The following is a 19,748-nucleotide window of genomic DNA, read 5'->3' on the forward strand; positions in this document are numbered from 1 at the left end:
AGCACATCCAGGATATTATTCAGTGTTCTCCACTTTAGAAAGAGAAAGGCCTGAAACAGAATGGCAGTTGATAGGTAAGTAAACTTACCTGGACTTACCAGAGAGGAAAATTCCAGCTCAGTGGTGTTAGCGTTTGTGTATAGATCAATTTGTCACCTATTGTCTTCCTTGCTTCATATAACTATCATCAGAGGAATGTCTGATGGAGAAATGTCCAAATCTAGATGTCTGTTGAATGGAGCTTTGGGAACACCATTGGTAGTTCCAGACCTTTAGAGCTCTTAAAATAATCTTATCAATCTGCAGATGTGTACAGTATCAACCTCACTGCCAATCACAGTGTGACCAGTGAAGCTGTGTTTGCCTGTAATCTGATAGAGTTCAAAAGTTCAAAAGCACAGAAATGGAGTGTAAGCATTTCTTTTTTATAGAAACTTGACACTGTCATGAAATCCAAATGTGATAATTTTTCTAGTAATTCATTTTTATTGAATTTTACAAGAGTATTGATCCATGGTAGATCTGAAAAAATTAAAATATAGCTGTTTTTTAATCATAGGTAGTTTGAGAAATATCTATCAGATGACTACTATTGAATTAAATTTAGCCTAAAGTTGCCCCTTGCATATTTTAAGTTTGGCCTAAAGATTTACCCATACATAGTAAACTGTAACCTAACTGGATGTGTAAGTAGCCTACCATTGTAATAAGCAGCTGAGTCTCAGCCAATCACAGCAGGCATACTTCAACCACTCACAGCCAAATGTTCAAACTGTGTTCAAACAGGGCAAACACCGAACGGAAACCAAACTGGCTGTTTCTGTGCCTTACTTCTGCTTTCTGTACACTGCTTTCCTATTTCTGTCCATAAATCCTTTCTTACCATGAGGCAGTGCTGCAATCTCTCTGTATCTATTCTGGTTTGAGGACTACCTGATTCATGAATCCTTCTTTGCCCAGTTAAACTCTGTTTAACTGCATTGGTCTAAGGGTTTTTTTTTTGTTTTGTTTTTTTGTTTTTTTTTTTTTTGTTTTTTTCACTGACAACTGAAAATTAAGCATCTAAATTATTCTGAAATACATCAGTGAAAAGAATAGAAATCCTACTACATAAAAGGGCTACCTAAATGAGGAGCTGAAGCAGTTATCAGAGAAATTTATATTTCATGTGCCAGAAATCTCAGAGATGTTCCCCATGACCATCTGACATCTGTTAAAATGAGATTATTGGGCTACTGGTGGAAAACAACAGGAATAAAAACCTTAAAAATTAGGGGATTGTTTTCCTGAAATCTAAATCTCCTAATATTTCTGGTCTTTCAAGAAAAAATAACCAGCAAGGTGTCTTTCTACCAAGCTCAAGAGGCCGATTCTTACGCAGGAGTTCAGATAGCTCCGAGAAGATGCAGCCATCTGCCTTTTGATTTACTGTAATATTAAACTAAACCAATTGTTTTTTTCTATTCACTAGGTGTGAATGGGCTGACTTCCACCAGTGAAAATATAGGGAAGCCAAAAAGTACCTTGTATGTTCTTAGATATTCTGACCCTGTGGAAGGAAGAGCCTCTATGGGGAGTTATCCATCAAAGGTACTTGTTAAAGTCTACTGATAATCCTGTAGATTTTCAGGGGGGCTTTAAAAAATGCCCCTCAAATGTCAAAGCAATTTAGCACGATAATTTAAAAAGCTAACATGAGTATTTGTACTTATCTCAAGAATTTCATTAGATAGGTTTATGTTGTACTCTTAAACGCCTCTCCTTCATCAACTCCTGTAGTTTCTCCTCTTTTTGACTCCCACATTCTCCTGTTTCTTGTATTAGGTGATCCTGTTTTGGACTATCAATTTGGTTTTCATCTTGGTCAATCTTTGGGACAACTACTAGCATTGGATTGGCTCTGCCAGCTGCTGTCTCAGGTAAGAGGTTCTTCGTTGCTACTCCCTACCATCCTCTCACTGCTTCCTATCATCCTCAGATATCTTCTATGACCCTTCTTACTGGTTCCCCTCTTGCAGTAGAGGGGGACTGAACCACATAGCATAACCAGAGATAATTAGGATGGGTTACATTTAATCATAAGGTTGTGTATCCAGGACACCTTGAACATTAGTAATCACTTGTTTTGTTCTCTGAAACTCAATAGAGTGATTGAGAGAAGAGCCACACATGGAAAAGATGGAAAGAATTGTGACACAATCCAGTGGTTCTCAAACGTGAGTATGTATCAGAAACCCATGAAGGCCTTGTTTTAAACACAGATCAATCCCCTATCTTACCCTGCTGAGCTTCTGATTAGGTAAGGGTAAAGGCCAAGATTTGCATCTCTAACAAATCCCCGGGTGATGCTGATACTATTACCTGGAAAATTACGCCTTGAGAATCCCTGAGTTAGACAGTGTCAACCAGGCAGTGTATGTATTAGCATCTGCAGTGAAGTAAGTTTTTTGAAAGGGAGGTTAGGTTTAATTACCTTGGATTAAATCAGGAAAGTCAATGTTAACATCTGAATGCTGCATATTGATTAATTTACTTAACGAGGATACAAACTCATCCATAACGACATCTTCTTTTCCCTTCTGGAGTGCATGGTCAATTGACAATCTAGACTGGGAGGATTCCTTCACTGCAAGCTAACTTAGCTTCTGCTAAGTAAGTGAAATAGGTGTTTTCTATATTTTATAGGCATCAAAGATTTGGGGCAAGTTTTTATGACCAATGAGAATTCTCTTTTTCATATGTAGAAGTAGCAAAAAGTGCCCCAAAAATTATTTTAGAAACTGTGATGGTTAATTTCACATATCAACTTAGCCAGGCCATGATATCCAGATATTTGGTCAAACATTATTCTACACGTTTCTTTAGAGGTATTTTAAGACAAGGTTAACATTTAAATCGGTAGACTTTGAGTAAAGCAGAATTACCATTTTCATGCTGCCGATAAAGAGATACCCAAGACTGGGCAATTTACAAAAGAAAAATGTTTAATTGGACTCACAGTTTCACGTGGCTGGGGAGGCCTCATGATCATGGTAGAATTCAAGGAGGAGCAAGTAACATCTTATGTGCATGGCAGTGGACAAAAAGAGAAGGCTTGTGCAGAGAAACTCCTGTTTCTAAAATCATCACATCTCATGAGACCCATTCACTATCACAGGAACAGCACAGGAAAGACCCACCCCTATGATTCCATCATCTCCCACTAGGTCCCTCCTACAACACATGGGAATTATGGGAGCTAATGAGATTTGAGTGGGGACACAGACCCAAATCGTATCACTTTCCATAATACAGGCGGGCATCATCCAATCAGTTAAAGGCCTTAAGAGAGAAAAAACTGATGTCCCAAGAAGAAGAGGGAATTCAGAGCAGATTCCCTTCAGACTCTTTAGAACTACAACTCTTCTCTAGGTCTCCAGCCTGCCAGTCTACTCTGCAGATTTTGGACTTGCCAGTCTGCACAACTGAGTGGGCCGATTCCTTAAAATAAATCTTTTTCTCTCTCCCTCTTTCTCTCTCTATATATCTTATTGGGTTTGTTTTTCTGGAAAATCTTGACTGATAAAGAAGTAATGACAACTGTAGTCAACTTCTTGCTACTTGTTGGGAGATACATTTGTATAGCATTTCCTAGAATGTGATCCATAAAACCCCATTCTGAAGGATGTTCAATAAAAAAGGGGGGCTCTGGAGATTACCAGTAAGTATCAGTAAATAAAAGGCTCTGAAAATTCCTATAGTTAAGAAGCTCATTGACTTTTTTAAACCGAGAAGCTCTCAAATAAATCTGGTCATGGGATCTTTTTTGCCCTGCATTACTTACTAGCCACCTAGGGAATCTATATTACAGAACAATTTTGGGATTGATACTTTAGTAGTTTCATTCTCCTTTACCCTAAAAGTTATCTTCATCTGTATCCATTCTTTCCTCTTCAGATGGTTTCTGTATCTGTCCAAGGCTGATTCATCTGTGTCTTAGGCCTCTGTATTTGTCTCTTAGAGCTCTCATTGTGAAGTAAGAAATCCAGCTAACTTTCTGCTGCTATCCTGTTAGTGAGAGGCCCTGGATAACCAACCCTTAGCTCTTCTTGCTATCTCTGTAGTCACCCATGTGACTGAAGAAAGTTTTGGATGATTTCTGTCATAGCCAATATCTGAGAGCAAACACCTGAGAGACCCCAGTTGAGAATCACCTAGCTGAGTCTATAGTTGAACCACAGAAGTTCAAAAGATAATAATAAATTGATGTTTCAAGTCACTAGGTTTTGGGATAGCGTCATGTGCTGAATATTTGTTCCACTCCTCCCTATTGATTTGTTGAAATTCGAACCCCTAACGTGATGGTGTTAGGAGGTGGAGCCTGTGGAAGGTGAGCAGGTCATGAGCCTTCATGAATGGGATTAGTGCCGTTATAAGAAGATCGCAGGGAGCTAACTTGCTCTCTTTCAGCCATGTGAGAGAGAGAATCCTTACTGGAACCCAACCATGCTGGCATCTTGATCTTAGGCATCCAGCCTCCAGAGTTGTGTTAAGTAAATGTCTGTTGTTTTAAGCCACCCAGTCTATGATAGTTTGCTATTGCAGCTTGAATAAAGCAACAGATGGTTTGCCAAAAAGTAATAAACACATGGAACAGTTTGATAAGGTGTCTCTCCTCAATACCCTAAATACCCTGTGTACTTGTGTATTGCTCTCATTATTTCATTATATTATGATAATCAGTTTAGTGTCTGCGTCTCTCATCAGGTTTTAAATTACTGAACAGAAGAGAGTGTGTCTTATTTTTCTTTGTATTCCTAATACAGTGCCTGAAAACTAATCTGATCAATAAATTCATGTTAAATACTGAATATGTAAACAGTGCTGGAAGAAGTACTTGTGAGTTGTTAGGAAGAAGACTATCTATGACTGTTGTATTTGAAGGGGGCCTTTAAGGATGTGTAGGTTATGGCCAGGTGCCGTGGCCCATGCCTGTAATCCCAGCACTTTGGGAGGGTGGGGTGGGTGGATCACCTGAGGTCAGGAGTTTGAGATCAACCTGGCCAACATGGTGAAACCCTATCTTTACTAAAAATACAAAAATTATCCGGGCACTTAGGCAACAAGAGCAAGACTCTGTCTCAAAAATAAATTAGATTAAAAAAATAAATAAATGATGTGTAGGTTATTGATAGGTGGCAAGGAGGGCATTCTGAATGAGGTGAACCATTGATTAGAAGCAGAATGTATTGAGGGGTACAATGACTAGACCAATATGCCTGGAGCATAAGATTCATAGAGACATTATGAAAAAGAAGATGAGATTGGGATCTAAGAAAAAATAATGTAGGGCAATGCTCATTACTACATTTCAATGGATTTTGGTTTTTAAAAAATGTAATGTAAAAAACAGCAATTTCAAATAGTTTGACCCAAAATAATAATAAATATGATCTTGGACAAACCTATTCATTCTGTTAAATTATTCAAGAAAGGAAATGTTATCTTTTTGCAAAGTGCCTACAGGATTCTGTCTGACCCTGATGATAATTAGCAAGCATCTAGAGAAAGAAGAGAGAATGAGGTTAAGGAGTAGAAGAAATTGCAAAATTTTTGAGTTAAAAGCATTAGGAGGCCAGGCATGGTGGTTCATGCCTGTAATCCCAGCAGTTTGGGAGGCCAAGGCAGGAAGATCACTTAGTCCGAGAGTTCAAGACCAGCCTGGTCAACATGGTGAAACCTCATCTCTACAGAAAAATATAAAAATTAGCCAGGCATGGTGGCATGTGCCTGTAGTCCCAGCTACTCGGGAAGCTGAGGTGGGAGGATTGCTTGAACCTGAGAGGTGAAGTTGTGGTGAGCAGGGATTGCGCCACTGCATTCTAGCCTGGGTGACAGTGAGATCTCGTCTTAAACAAACAAACAAAAAAAGCATTAGTGAAGAAATAGCAATAGATTAGATTGTTGAAAATAAGATTAGAAAAAATGTTAAAATGAGCACAGAAAAGTAACATAGTAGATATATAGATATTCTATTGCTAAGAAAGAAGAAACTTTTTTGGTTTATAATTAATGGGAATATAAGAAAGCGTTGAGAAGGTTAGCAATTTTCACACCTGTGTTTAAAGGGGACAACCTTAACTTAGTTCATGTGGATTCTTGAACATGTTAATCAGACCAAGGACTGCAGATGCGACAATATGATATGAAGCTTAATGCATATCTAAGTGGAATGTTTATCTATCTGCATTATTACTGTTGTACAGTCTGTCACTGATAGAAGACTTATCTTCAGATTAAGCTACTCTTTTCTAGGCCAATCTTTTTCCTTTTGCTAATTAAGAATTGACTCTTCTGGAATCCTTTTATTGACCATGAAGGGTGGTAGGAAGGAAGTCTCAAGGAGAAAATGTTGGAGAACTGATGCTGTAATCTATTCTAAGCATTAAAGTTGGCAAAAAAAAAAAAATGTGGGACATAGTGTTCTCAGTGTTAGCCATTTTTATTCTACTAGCAATTTTCTCCAAGATCAGAACATCTTGAGGTCTCCAGATTGGAAAAGAACCAATTTTTGTGGCAGAGTGAAATCAACCTTTTTCAAATAACCAACTTGTGGTGTTGTAAATTCAAAAACAATCTCCCAATGGCTGCAACTTTCAACTGTTCTGACAAATAAGAACATTTAAAAAAACAGTTTTGTCTGCTTCTGAATCCTAAGGCAAAGAATTAATTAAACTCCCTTCATGAAGAATAGATAAACATTTTTAAAAACCAAAAGCATTCTGATATAAAAATATTACAAATACTTGCTTACTTAAGATTAGAAAAACCAACCAAAGTGATGCCCATAAAAATGCCGAAATTACATTATGAGCTCACAGAAGAGCTGATCTTAACTATCATATTCAGCATTAATTTTTTGAAAATGGAATATTTATCTTAAAGACTTTTTACTATTAAATATAATACAACTTTAACAAACATTTAAACCAATGCTTGTGTAATCACCATGCATGTTGTAAAAAATAATACTGCTACCTCTCCAAAGCAACTCCATAACCCTCCCCCAGAGACAACTCTCAGCCTGACTGTGGCAATCACTTCCTTGCCTTCCTTGCATTTCTTTTACTTAGTATGTAAATATGCACCTAAATATGCGTTCTGAAATACTTTTGTGTGAGTTTTGCCAATGGCTACTGACTACTACATTGAAACATGTAGACATGGAACACCTCGTCATCTCAGAAAACTCTTCTGGACATGATGCTTTAGAATGCCAACTTCAGGGCCCAAGCTATGACTCATTCTTCTTATACTCCATACCCTCTTCCCCCACAATACCTGACACAGCATTCTTTTGACAATTGCCTGTTGGACTGACCTACCTCCAAGGAGGTTTAGAGCCCAGTGGTGAAAACAGAAAGTAAACAGAATGCTAAATGCGGTTCCAAAGGCTGAGAACATGACACAAGTGACCAACACAATAGTTTTCCAACATCCTAAATATGTGAGAAGCAGACTATGAAACAAGTATTAGTGATCATCCACCTTCAGCTTATGGAGTGGGGCAGGGAGTGGTGGCAGAGATAGAGAGAAAAGAGGAGAGAAAAGAGATTCCTTTGAATAGATTTGGAATGTTCTTGAATCACTCCCAGTCTCCATTCACAATGTCACGTGGGTTCAACTGCAGAGTAGACATTTGAATAAATACACAAGTATAAATTTTGGAAAAGTTAATTGTTCTGGATTTTTCTCTGGAAAAATCCTTGATTTATCTAAGTTCCATGTGTTTTAAAATAAAACGGAGTCAATGATTTGTAGGAGTATTGCCTACTTAAGGATACTGCACTGTTTGATGAGACCTATTTCACCCATTTAAATTCAAACATGAATAAGGAAGAAATTAGAATTATAATTAACCTTTAATTATATTTATGTATCTTTTTATTAAATGCATCTTATCTAATGCTTATTATTGTGTGTTGAGTTTGCATTTTACTGAATATAACTTATATACAATAAAAATAAATTAATCCATCTGAATTCTATATACTTAAGTTGTATAGACTTACAATTTTATAGTTACATAAAATTACCCTTTATTTATAGGAAATTCATCTGGGTTTCATACTGATATTATGAAATATACAAATCGATTCTCCAGATTGTGTGTGTGTATATATATATATATATATATATATATATATATATATATATTTTTTTTTTTTTTTTTTTTGAGACGGAGTTTCGCTCTTGTTACCCAGGCTGGAGTGCAATGGCGCGATCTCGGCTCACCGCAACCTCTGCCTCCCGGGTTCAGGCAATTCTCCTTCCTCAGCCTCCTGAGTAGCTGGGATTGCAGGCACGTGCCACCATGCCCAGCTAATTTTTTTGTATTTTTAGTAGAGACGGGGTTTCACCATGTTGACCAGGATGGTCTCGATCTCTCGACCTCGTGATCCACCCTCCTCAGCCTCCCAAAGTGCTGGGATTACAGGCTTGAGCCACCGCGCCCGGCCCGGATTGTGTATATTTTTAATTAAAAAAAATTTTTTTAAACAGGGTCTTGCTCTGTCACCCAGGTCGGAGTGCAATGGAATGATCACAGCTTACTGCAGCCCTGACATCATGGGCTCATGCAATCTTTCTGCCTCAGCCCCCAAGTAGCTGGGACTACAGGTACATACCACCACCACACCTGGCTAATTTTTAAAATTTTTAGTAGAGACGAGGTCTTGCTATGTTGCCAAGGCTGGTCTCGAACTTCTAGGCTCAGGTGATCCTCCTGTTGCAGCCCCCACAAATGCTGGGATTACAGGTGTGAGCCAGGCCTTTTTATAGTTTTTAATTTTGGGGGGTACATAGTAGGTATGTATATGCATGAGGTATAGAGGATATTTTGATATAGGCATACAATGTGTAATAGTTACATTAGGGTAAATTAAGTATCCATCCCCTCTAACATTTATCCTTTGTATTACAAACAATCAAATTATACTCTTAGTTATCTTAAAATATACAATTAAATTATTATTGACTATAGTCACCTGCTGTGCTATTGAATACAAGGTTTCATTCATTCTTTCTGTTTTTTGTACTCATTAACAATCCCCACTTCCCCCTATGCCCACTTCCCCATTACCCCTCCCAGCCTCTGGTAACTGTCCTACACTATCTCTGTAAGTTCAATTGTTTTTATTTTCAGCTCCCACAAATAAGTGAGAACATGAAAAGTTTGTCTTTCTGTGCCTGGCTTATTTCAGTTAACATCATGTCCTCCAGTTCCATCCACATTGTTGCAAATGATGGGATCTCATTCCTTTTATGGCAGGAGGACCACTTGAGCCCAGGAGTTCAAGACCAGCCCCCATCTCTACAAAAAAATAAAAAATTCACCTGCTGTGGTGGAGCACACCTGTAGTCCCAGGAACTCAGGAAGCTGAGGTGGGAGAATCACCTGAGCCCAGGAGGTCAAGGCTTCAGTGAGCTGTGATTGTGCCACTGCACTCCAGCCTGGGCAACAGAGCGAGATCCTGTCTCAAAAAAAGGCATAAACTCATGGATTTAAATACATTTTAAAAATTTCATTGTAAAATAACCTCAGATACAGAAAACTCCACAAGATGAATCTCTAGCTTAGTGAGTTATTATATGAAAAATATGCTTGAAATCACCACCCAGGTCGAGAGCTAGAGTATCAGTCACTCTGGAGTTCCTCTCTTGCTCTATCTCAATGAAACACTTTCTTCTAAGAAGTAACAACCACACTGAATTTTGTAGAAATCATTTCTTTTTAACAGTACTATTACCCAAGTGTGTGACCTTGACACTATAATTTAGTTTTGCCCATTGAAAAAAGATGGCTAATAAGTTATCTGTTGAAGAACCTGGGATATTTGAATTGTAGAGTTTCCTACAGTCTAAATGTTACCGATAACACATGTAATGCAGCTCAAAATGGCCCTGCTGTTTGTATGTCCTGAAACTGATGGCTGGATCCAGCAGTTTGAACACAATGAATTTGATCTCTTTAACAGACTAGTGGTGATATTGGATTCTTTCACCAAGAACCACATAGTCTGGTTGTCTCTCTTTTCATGAGCTAAGTAGACATTGATTTGCAATGCCTGGATAATTTGACTGGGAGGTGTAAAATGGTGACTTACATCATTTTCTTTTAATTTATTAATTAGAATATGTATTAGTCAGGGTTATCCAGAGAGACATATAAAGAAATATACATCAAGAACCAACTCCAATAGGCCCCTCCTGGCCAAAGGTAGAACTATGTAATCTTTAAGATAATAATTGCAACACACTGAAACCTATCAAATAATTTTACATCTGTGAGTTCATAATAATATTACATAACCAACACCAAAACATATTCTTATAAGATAGACATATACAGATAGAGCTCTGTATATGTCTCTCTGGAGAACCCTTACTCCATATATATATATATATAGCTGTGTATAATACAGCTGTGTATAATAACCATCCATATAGATGTGTATAATATAGCTGTGTATATTACATACAGCTATATATATGGAGTTGGGGTTCTCCAGGGAGACAAGTACAGAGACATATACATAGGATATATATATATATATATACACACACATATAGGCTATGTATACACATATATTGTTTATACATAAGATACATACACACATACATATATATCTGTATATATGTATATATCCATATATACACCCCATATATTATATATATAAATAGGGCATATAAATTGGATATCTATTTGTATGTGTATATATATGTTTATAGGATATATACACACATCCTATATAGGATATATTTATATGTATACATATATACAGATGTCCTATTTATATGTACTTATATATCTTGTCATATGTATATTTATGCATTCTATTTATATAGGATATATGTGCATGTATATGTATCTGTGTATATATCCTATATAAATGGACATATAAATACATACATAGTAGGATATATAAATATATATTTATAAATAGGATATATATATCTTATTTACTGATAAATAACTTATTATTAGAGAAATTGGCTCGTGATTATGGAGGCTGGGAAGTCCCACAACATGTGGCCCGCAAGCTGCAGAAGCTGAGATTAGGGTATTGTGGCTCAGTCCAAGTCTGAAAGCCTCAGAACATGGGAAGCTGATGATGTAACTTTCAGTCTGAGGCTCAAGGTCTGAGAACCTGGGTGTGGGGAGGGGTAGGGCTGGTATAAATCCTGGAGCCTAAAGGCCATAGATGCTGAAGTTGTGATGTCCAAGGGCAGGAGAAGAGTACCTCATCTCCAGGAGAGAGAGAGGAAATCATCTTTCTGCTGCCTTTTTTGTTCTATCTGGGTCCCTAGCAGACTGAATATTGCCTGTCCATACTGCAGGCAGATCCTTCTCATCAAGTCCACAGAGACACATGCCAGGCTTCTCTAGAAATACTCTCACAGACATGCCCAGAAATAATGCTTTACCAGTTCTCTAGGTATTCTTTAATCAAGTCAAGTTGACACCTAAGATTAATCATCACACACTTCTTTTACAAAGATAAGCTTCCCCTCATCTCTAATTTGGTTTAGTTCATAGAGGTCTGTACAATAGCCTCATGATTTCCACCTATTCACAAATTTTCAAGGTCATTAAGTGGCTTCCTGTTATCATCCCAAGGTGACCAAGTAGTATTCTATTTCATTTTTGTAATATCTTTATGAGCTCACAGATTTAAAATTGTTTGATAGGTTTTGGTCTGCTGCAATCATTACCTATTTTAAAGACTAGCTCTACCTTTGGCCAGTAGAGGCCTATTCAAGTTGGCCCTCGAGTCCTTTGACAGAATCTTAGTAATCTTTGATAACTTTTCTGCAATCTGGGATGACAAGATGTTCCAAACTCATCTTGCACATTTTGAGTCATTAGACCTGGAATCAACCAATTTTTCAACAGGCTCCGGATGCTGGACCACAATCCAGCTGCCAGGGGTCCTAGCTACGACTGCGTTTTTAGGTCTTTACAGTGACAGAGCTAAGATATACATGTGGTATGTGTGTGTGTGTGTGTGTGTGTGTGTGTGTCTGTGTGTGTTTTTATAATAATTCCTGAGTAAATTCTAATCCTTTCCATTTAAATTCAGGATTACAGGATTATGGAGTTTCTTTCCTTTCTTTTTTTTTTTTTTTTTTTAGACAGGGTCTCACTCTGTCACCCAGGCTGGAGTGCTGTGGCATGATTATGCACTGGGTTCAAGCGATCCTCCCACCTCAGCCTTCTGAGTAGCTGAGACTGAAGGTGGGAGCCACCATGCCTAGCTAATTTTTTGTACTGTTTATAGAGACGAGGTTTTACCTTGTTGCCCAAACTGGTCTGGAACTCCTGGCTCAAGCTATCTGCTGGCTCAGCCTCCCAAAGTGCTCTTACTTTTCTGTAGCACATTTGTATTTCCTTTCTTTCACACTGAGAATCCTGATTCTCGTGGACACATTGGTTAGAGAATAATTCAAAATTACTAATGTGCTCTATCCCACATTCCACATACAGCATTCTCAGAATAACAATAATATTGCCATCACTGGTATAATTATTGAGAAGACTTGAAATTATTTTTGCATATATGCTCTCCATTTCCACCTTTTTAAAAGCTACACTATAGCAATGCTAAGTATTTCATCATTATATACTGTGCTGTCTCCTGTTTAGCCTCATTTAATTCTATTTCTACAAGTAATTATATGTTTTATGCTTATCACCTGTTCTTACGATGATGTCTCTAGTTATTTTGGTTGTCTGAAGCTCATTCTCTTGTAGATTCCCCAGCAATGATTTGAAGAAATAATAGTCCTTGAATTCTTGCATGTTGCTAATAGTTTGCTTTAGCCTTTCATACCTATAAGTCAGTTTTGCTGACTTACGAGATTCTTGCTTCACATTTTCTTATCTTGAATGCCTTAAATACGTTATATTATTTTTCCTGGCATAAAGCATTACTGTCAAAGTCTTAATGATAATTTAATATTAGATTATCATTATGAATCACTTCTTGCTTTTGTCTAGAAGCCCAAAGGACTTTTTTATTTATCTTCAAAGTTCAATAATTTTATTAGACTATGTTTTGGTGTTGGTCATTGTGGGCCAATATTCTTAGGTATATGACATACTCTTTAAGAGTTTTTAATCTTTTTCTTTTAAATTCAGGGAAACTTCCTTGAATGCTTCATTTGTTATTCATTTGCTTTTTAGTACTTCTGCTGTTCCCTTACTTTTTTTTTATCTTCGGGACCCTTATAATCTGTACTTTAGATGTTCTTTGCCAATCTTCAATATATGTCACTTTCTCCCAAGCACTTTTTCTCTCTTTATTTCTTTAAATTTAAAATGTTTTCCTCTTTTTTTGCCTTCTACTTCCATTGAATAGTTACCTATTATATTTATTCCCTTTTGTGTTTCTTCTAGGTTAGTCTTTATTTCTAAAATATTTTTTTTCTTTTATCCCAATATTTCCCGGAGTCCTGATATTTATTATCTGAATTACTTTAGTTTTCATATATGTTGTTTTTCACCTATTGTGTCATTTTCTTGATACTTGTTATTTTAAAAATAAAAGCTTATGGTTTTAATTTATTGTTTAATTATGTCTTTTCAGCATACTTTCATTGTCTATCAGGTTGCTATTCTGCTCCTGTGGGATTTAACTTTCACAGTTTTTTGCTGTTTGTTTTATATGAAATTGGTTTTCCTGTACTTTTAGAAGGAAGCATGGTAGTTCAGGGTAAGTTCAGGGTAACTTTCTTCTCTTTCTTTCTTTCTTTCTTTCTTTCTTTCTTTCTTTCTTTCTTTCTTTCTTTCTTTCTTTCTTTTTTTTTTTTGGAGATGGAGTATCACTCTGTTGCCCAGGTGGGAGTACAGTGGTGTGGTCTTGGCTAGCTGCAACCTTCACCTACCAGGTTCAAGCAATTCTCCTGCCTCAGCCTCCCAAGTAGCTAGGATTACAGGTGCCTGCCATCATGCCCAGCTGATTTTTGTATTTTCAATAGAGACGGGGTTTCACCATGTTGGCCTGGCTGATCTCAAACTCCTGACTCCATGATCCATCTGTTTCAGCCCCCCAAAGTGCTGAGATTACAGGCATGAGCCACTGCACCCAGCCAGTTTAGGGTAACTTTCTAACTTCACATAGCTTCCTCTTTTGTTGCTTTCATGTTATGTTAAAAAAAAAATAGCAGCTTTCTAAGATTTCTTGGATCTATTCCTCTCTCCCATACTTACCTGTGTCTTCTCCACTGTCTATATTCTGTGCAATTTTTATTCCACTCCCAGCAGTTTCTCCTCTATGCGAGCCTGTGTTAGAAAGCAGTTGTAGTGACTCAGAATCCTTAGGGGCTAGACTGCTATAGATCCTTCTGCTGCGATATGAACCATTGGTACCCAGCAGCAGTAATTCTTGACTGCTTTGGGTTCTGCTGTTCTCATGTTCATCAGATTTCCTGTTGCTTCCCTCTGCTCACTCCTGCATAGACTCTCCAGGACTTGTGGCAGTTGGTGGTTTGTTGTTTGCCACCTTGGAGTTAGCGGATATAACTTGTCATACAGGGTGGAGACTAATAAAAAATGGCCTCAGCATTTCCTCTGCTCCCTATACATGTGCATCCTGATCTGACACTAAAAGACACAGGGTATTTCTCCTTATAAATCTGAGATCTCCTTGTGACTGATTGACCAATAGAATATGAAAAAAGTGATATTCTAGGAACTCTTGGTCCTCGGCCTTCATGGTGTGAGGAGGCCAAGCCAAGGAGAGGCTATGTAAAGAATTGAAGTGCTCAGAGTTACAGCTCCAGCTGAGTGCTCAGGCCATCTGAAATGCTCTGCCCCAACTGAGTTTTCAGATGACTACAGTGCTAGCTGTGATAGATAACAAAATGGTAGTTGTTTTAAAATCAAAAATATTGAAGTTGTTTTTAATATAGCAATAGATAAAAAAAAAAATGCCTAGTTTTATTATAAATGTTATCCACGGTTTTAAATTGTGTTATCCAGTTGCTCCTCAGTTTTTATGTAGGGATTTGAAGAGAGTCTAAAATAATGTCTTGTATGTAATGTGATCTGACCAAATCTGCCCAGAATCTACTCTATCAAAAGATTATAAGTTTCTTCTAGTGTAGAGCTCGGTCAAGACCCGTGAAACCATCAGAGAGTGTAATTCAGAACCAGAATAAAACACAGGTAATTTATAGGTTCCCCATGTGGACTTTGGCTTTCTAATCAACCCTAAATGAAAATAGACATCTCTTTCCTCACTGTCTGCACCCCTCATGTTAGAGTTCATACTAAATACGTTGACAATCCATATATCTGATGTTAGTTGCCTGAATAAATTGGGCACTCTAATTCTCTAGATCCATGTTGTTAGGGGCATCAGCTAAATTTTTGAACAATTAAAACATTTTTTACAAAATTCACAGTGAGTGCTGTAGATACTGCAATCAAGCTAACAGTTTGGCTAACTTTCAAGCCGATCGACTTAGTCATTCAAAGAATACTGAGTGTTTTTTATGACCAAAGAACTGTTGTAGGTCTCCAGGCCCTGATTATAGACCAACAAACAAGCAAACATCCCTACTCTTAAGGAAATTAAGGTCCAGCACCCAATATTCTCTAAATACTTGTTCAGTGGTCATCCTGCTGTCACTTGAACACGCTCCTTAGAAAGTGCCAAACCCACTTCCGCTCCCTATAACTTCTAGTACACTTCCTTGAAAATGTTTTGATAAATACTATTTTACCCATTTCATTATGTTTTCAGTGATGGCACAGCATCCTTTCAAGATTAGCTTCTTTGGATGCTACCCAACAAGTATTCCCCTTAATCCAATTCTGATTTCAAAGAGTCATTAAAATGTGGCAAACAGCAAATAATTAAGTGTTCGATTTAAAATTTTTTGAATAAAACAATAGTTACTTAACGGGGTACTTTGGTGTACACTTTATTAGATTAGTAGGAGTTTGGGACCTTTGTGTGTATATGGGGGGTGGGGAGATGGGAGGAAAAGGAAATGAGTAGTAGAGGTTGTTAAAAGAGAAAAAGGAAGAAATAAAAGATCATATTCTCAAAATCAACAATTTAAGGAACTCTAGTATTTTAGTAGCTTTCTTCATGTACAACCTGGAAATGTACATTAACAGGAAACTTTCTACCCAGTCCTGCCTCCGCCCTTCCCTTCCTTGGGTCTGCCGGAATCTGTCAGTGGGTAGCAGACATTGTCATTGTTTATGATGTTCATAAGCCTGCCTGAATGTGAATGACATATATTTAGAAATCAAAATAAAGCTTTGGGAAGATCTTCAATTTAATGGAAACTAGTCTAGTCATTTGGGAACCACAAGAGCTTTTTAGGGAAAATCTGCCTCTGCCAGCTGGAGGAAGTGTGGGTGTACCAGGGTCCCGGTGACACCTTGTGATGTCACTCGCCCCCAGGCTGAGGTTGATTGGCCACGAAGAGTTGCAGCAGAGTTTAAATTCCTGCAACATCAGAGAAGTGTTCAGAATATCAACACAGGAGTGTCTTCATTGGGCATAGATTTCCTCTGTGAGAACGTCAAACTGATTTTTGAGACTTTTTGAAAAAAGTCTTTGTGCACTAAGGAGGGTAAGCCATTTTTGTAATTTAATTTTTAAAAATAACTTGCTGGTTGTTTGGAAAATATTAAGTATATATACATGTTTGAGGCAGTATACCATGTAGAGAGAAATGGGAGAGCTGTGCATTGGGTAAAAACAGTTCATATTTTTGTGCTTGTTGTTTATGTCACAGTAAATAATGATATTAAAATGACATGTTAAGTCACTAGAGACAGGTGTTTTTCTTGGTAATGCTTTAATTAAATCTCTGCATGATACTTCTAAAATGAAAAGTTTATAGAACAGGAGGCAGATGGAAGGTCATTTTGAAATTTAGTTTTAATTAGCAAAACATACAAAACTTTTACATTTGGGTTTCATAAATATGGGAATGTTTGTGGCCTACAAGACTGTGAAAAAAAACATCTAAACTGGATGGCAGGATTTTCAAAAGAAGATCTTTTTTAATTAAAAATGTGTAATGTTATTCATCTAGAGAGCATCTGGTAATATTTATTATGAACTGCATAAGAAACTAAAAGATGATTAAACTACTGAAATAACTGAGGGTGTGATAATTACGGTTTTTGTATTATTTAGCTTGGTATTCGTGTTAGCATGATGCTTTGAGTACAGTCAAAACTCAATGAATTTTGAATATAATTGTCTTTTAAAACATTTTTTAGTGTAGAGAATTTGTATATATGTTCCTGCCCATATGTATTTGTATTCATTGTATTTAGTGCACTCCTTCATCTATATGACATTTAGAAGAGTTCACGTGTTTTAGCAACTTGTCTTCCTTGAGAGTAGTAACTTGTGGCTAACCATACTTTCTGTTTAACTGAGGCTGTACTATCCTATTTTAACCTTATTGTTTAAAAATGTGAACAATTTTCTAAAGGGTGTTAGTCCACTTATCTACCTGAAAATGCTGATGTGAAACAATCTATATTTAATTTTGGAGGCACCTCAGAGTTATTTTCCTGTGGTTAAACGCATATAATATTGGATTCATTGTAATTGACCTTAAGGCACTTATAATAGGAAGAATTGGAATTGTTTGTTTGTTTGTTTGTTTCTCTGAATTCCTGATAGAGTTCATATCCCGGCCGAGTATTACTCTATTTTCAAAGAGTAATAAGAAAACAAATTCTAGTAGGTTCTAGTTAGTTGGATTCTGGGTAATTTTATTTTTATAAAACCAGGTTATTTTATTATTATTACAAATTGCTGTATACTCAGCACCTAGAAAAGTGGCCAGCACACTAGATGTTCATAAATATCTATTGACTACTAATGAATGAATTTATTGTTCAGTTGTGTTCCTGAAGATAGCAATACTAAGACAAATAAAGCAAATTAATATGATGATTGTTTTCCAAAAGAAAAAAAGGCCTATGATTTTTCAAACCTTAATTTTCTTCTTTGGCCTAGTTCCTTTATTTTGGTTTACATAAAAGAAGACCCATATTTTACAAATGATCTTAAGCTTGAGAAAATACTAGAACAAATTTCCTTACTTAAGAGCTCAAAGAAGTTTGGCTACACTTGAAAATTTTTTTTTTTTTTTTTTTGAGACAGAGTCTCACTCTGTTGCCAGGCACCAGGCTGGAGTGCAGTGGCACAATCTCAGCTCACTGCAACCTCCACCTCCCGGGTTCAAGCAATTCTCCTGCCTCAGCCTCCCGAGTAGCTGGGACTACAGGTGCATGCCACCACCCCCAGCTAAGTTTTGTATTTTTAGTAGAGATGGGGTTTCACTATGTTGGCCAGGATGGTCTCAATCTCTTGACCTCGTGATCCGCCCACTTCGGCCTCCCAAAGTGCTGGGAATACAGGCGTGAGCCACCGCACCCGGCCTACACTTGAAATCTTGACTTTAGTTTCCTTCTCCACATTCTAAACATTTGTTTCTTTCCAGCTCTATGAAAACAATTCAAAAAGGCAGAAATTCTCGAATACACTGCCTTCCAAGTGAATGGAACTCAAGTTGTTGATTTCCTTTCATTACATCATCTCACTGTAGCATGACAACAAGTGAAATGCAGAAGGACATTAATCATTGAAGAAGAACTCAAAGTTCTAGATTTTTAGTTTAGGCTTTGTAGCTGTGGCTCACACTTGCTCAGAATACGGCTACTGCCTATCTGCTTGTACTCTGTTTTGAATAGTAGCCAAAATGTTTATAAAAGTTTGGAACTCTTGCTTGGAAATGCGCTTCACAAAATTATAATTATTTTTATCAAAAACACTACATGCAAACCTAATATGGGGTTTAAGATCTGACTTTCTTCAATGCTTAAGGTTGCACTATATTCTTTGGGTGGTAACATCAGCTCTCTCAGCACTCTAGGCTGTCTTTTATTTTAGTTTACCAGACTTGCACCTGGGAAATTATTGCTTTAGGTCAGGGTGATAAATAGTATTTCTAGAATCCTGAGCAAGTTAGTGCATCTTTCTTATGTTTTAGAATAGTCATCCCTAAAAAACTGGAGCACTAGGGGCATGCATTTCCTTGGGAAAAAAAACATAACATTAATTGGTTTAGAATAAATGCACAATGGCATCCCAATTTTCTAATTATTTAGATGAGAGAAGCTAAAGAAAATACAAGAGAATTCAATAGTCACTGACCTTCTGTTATGGCTCTAATATTTGCTAGTTTTCAGAGAATTGTGAAATTATAACCTTATTCAGATTTCACTTTGAAATTTTTGTAATCAATTATTTTATTTATTTTTATTTTTTGAGACGGAGTTTCACTCTTTTTACCCAGGCTGGAGTGCAATGGCATGATCTCAGCTCACCACAACCTCTGTCTCCTGGGTTCAAGCAATTCTCCTGCCTCAGCCTTCCGAGTAGCTGGGACTACAGGTGTGCGCCACCATGCCCAGCTGATTTTTTTTGTATTTTTAGTAGAGATGAGGTTTCACCATGTTTGCCAGGATGGTCTCGATCTCTTGACCTCATGATCCACCCACGTCTGCCTCCCAAAGTGCTGGAATTACAGGCGTGAGCCACTGCACCCAGCCTTACTTTGAAAATTAAAATGGTGAACTACCTCATTTTCATTTGATTTGTGAAGCTGAAACCATTGACAGGGTTATTTTAAAAATATGATATTTGAGAAAATTTTGCTTT

This window comes from Saimiri boliviensis, chromosome 3 (genome assembly GCF_048565385.1).
Source record: "Saimiri boliviensis isolate mSaiBol1 chromosome 3, mSaiBol1.pri, whole genome shotgun sequence".
NCBI lineage: Eukaryota > Metazoa > Chordata > Mammalia > Primates > Cebidae > Saimiri > Saimiri boliviensis.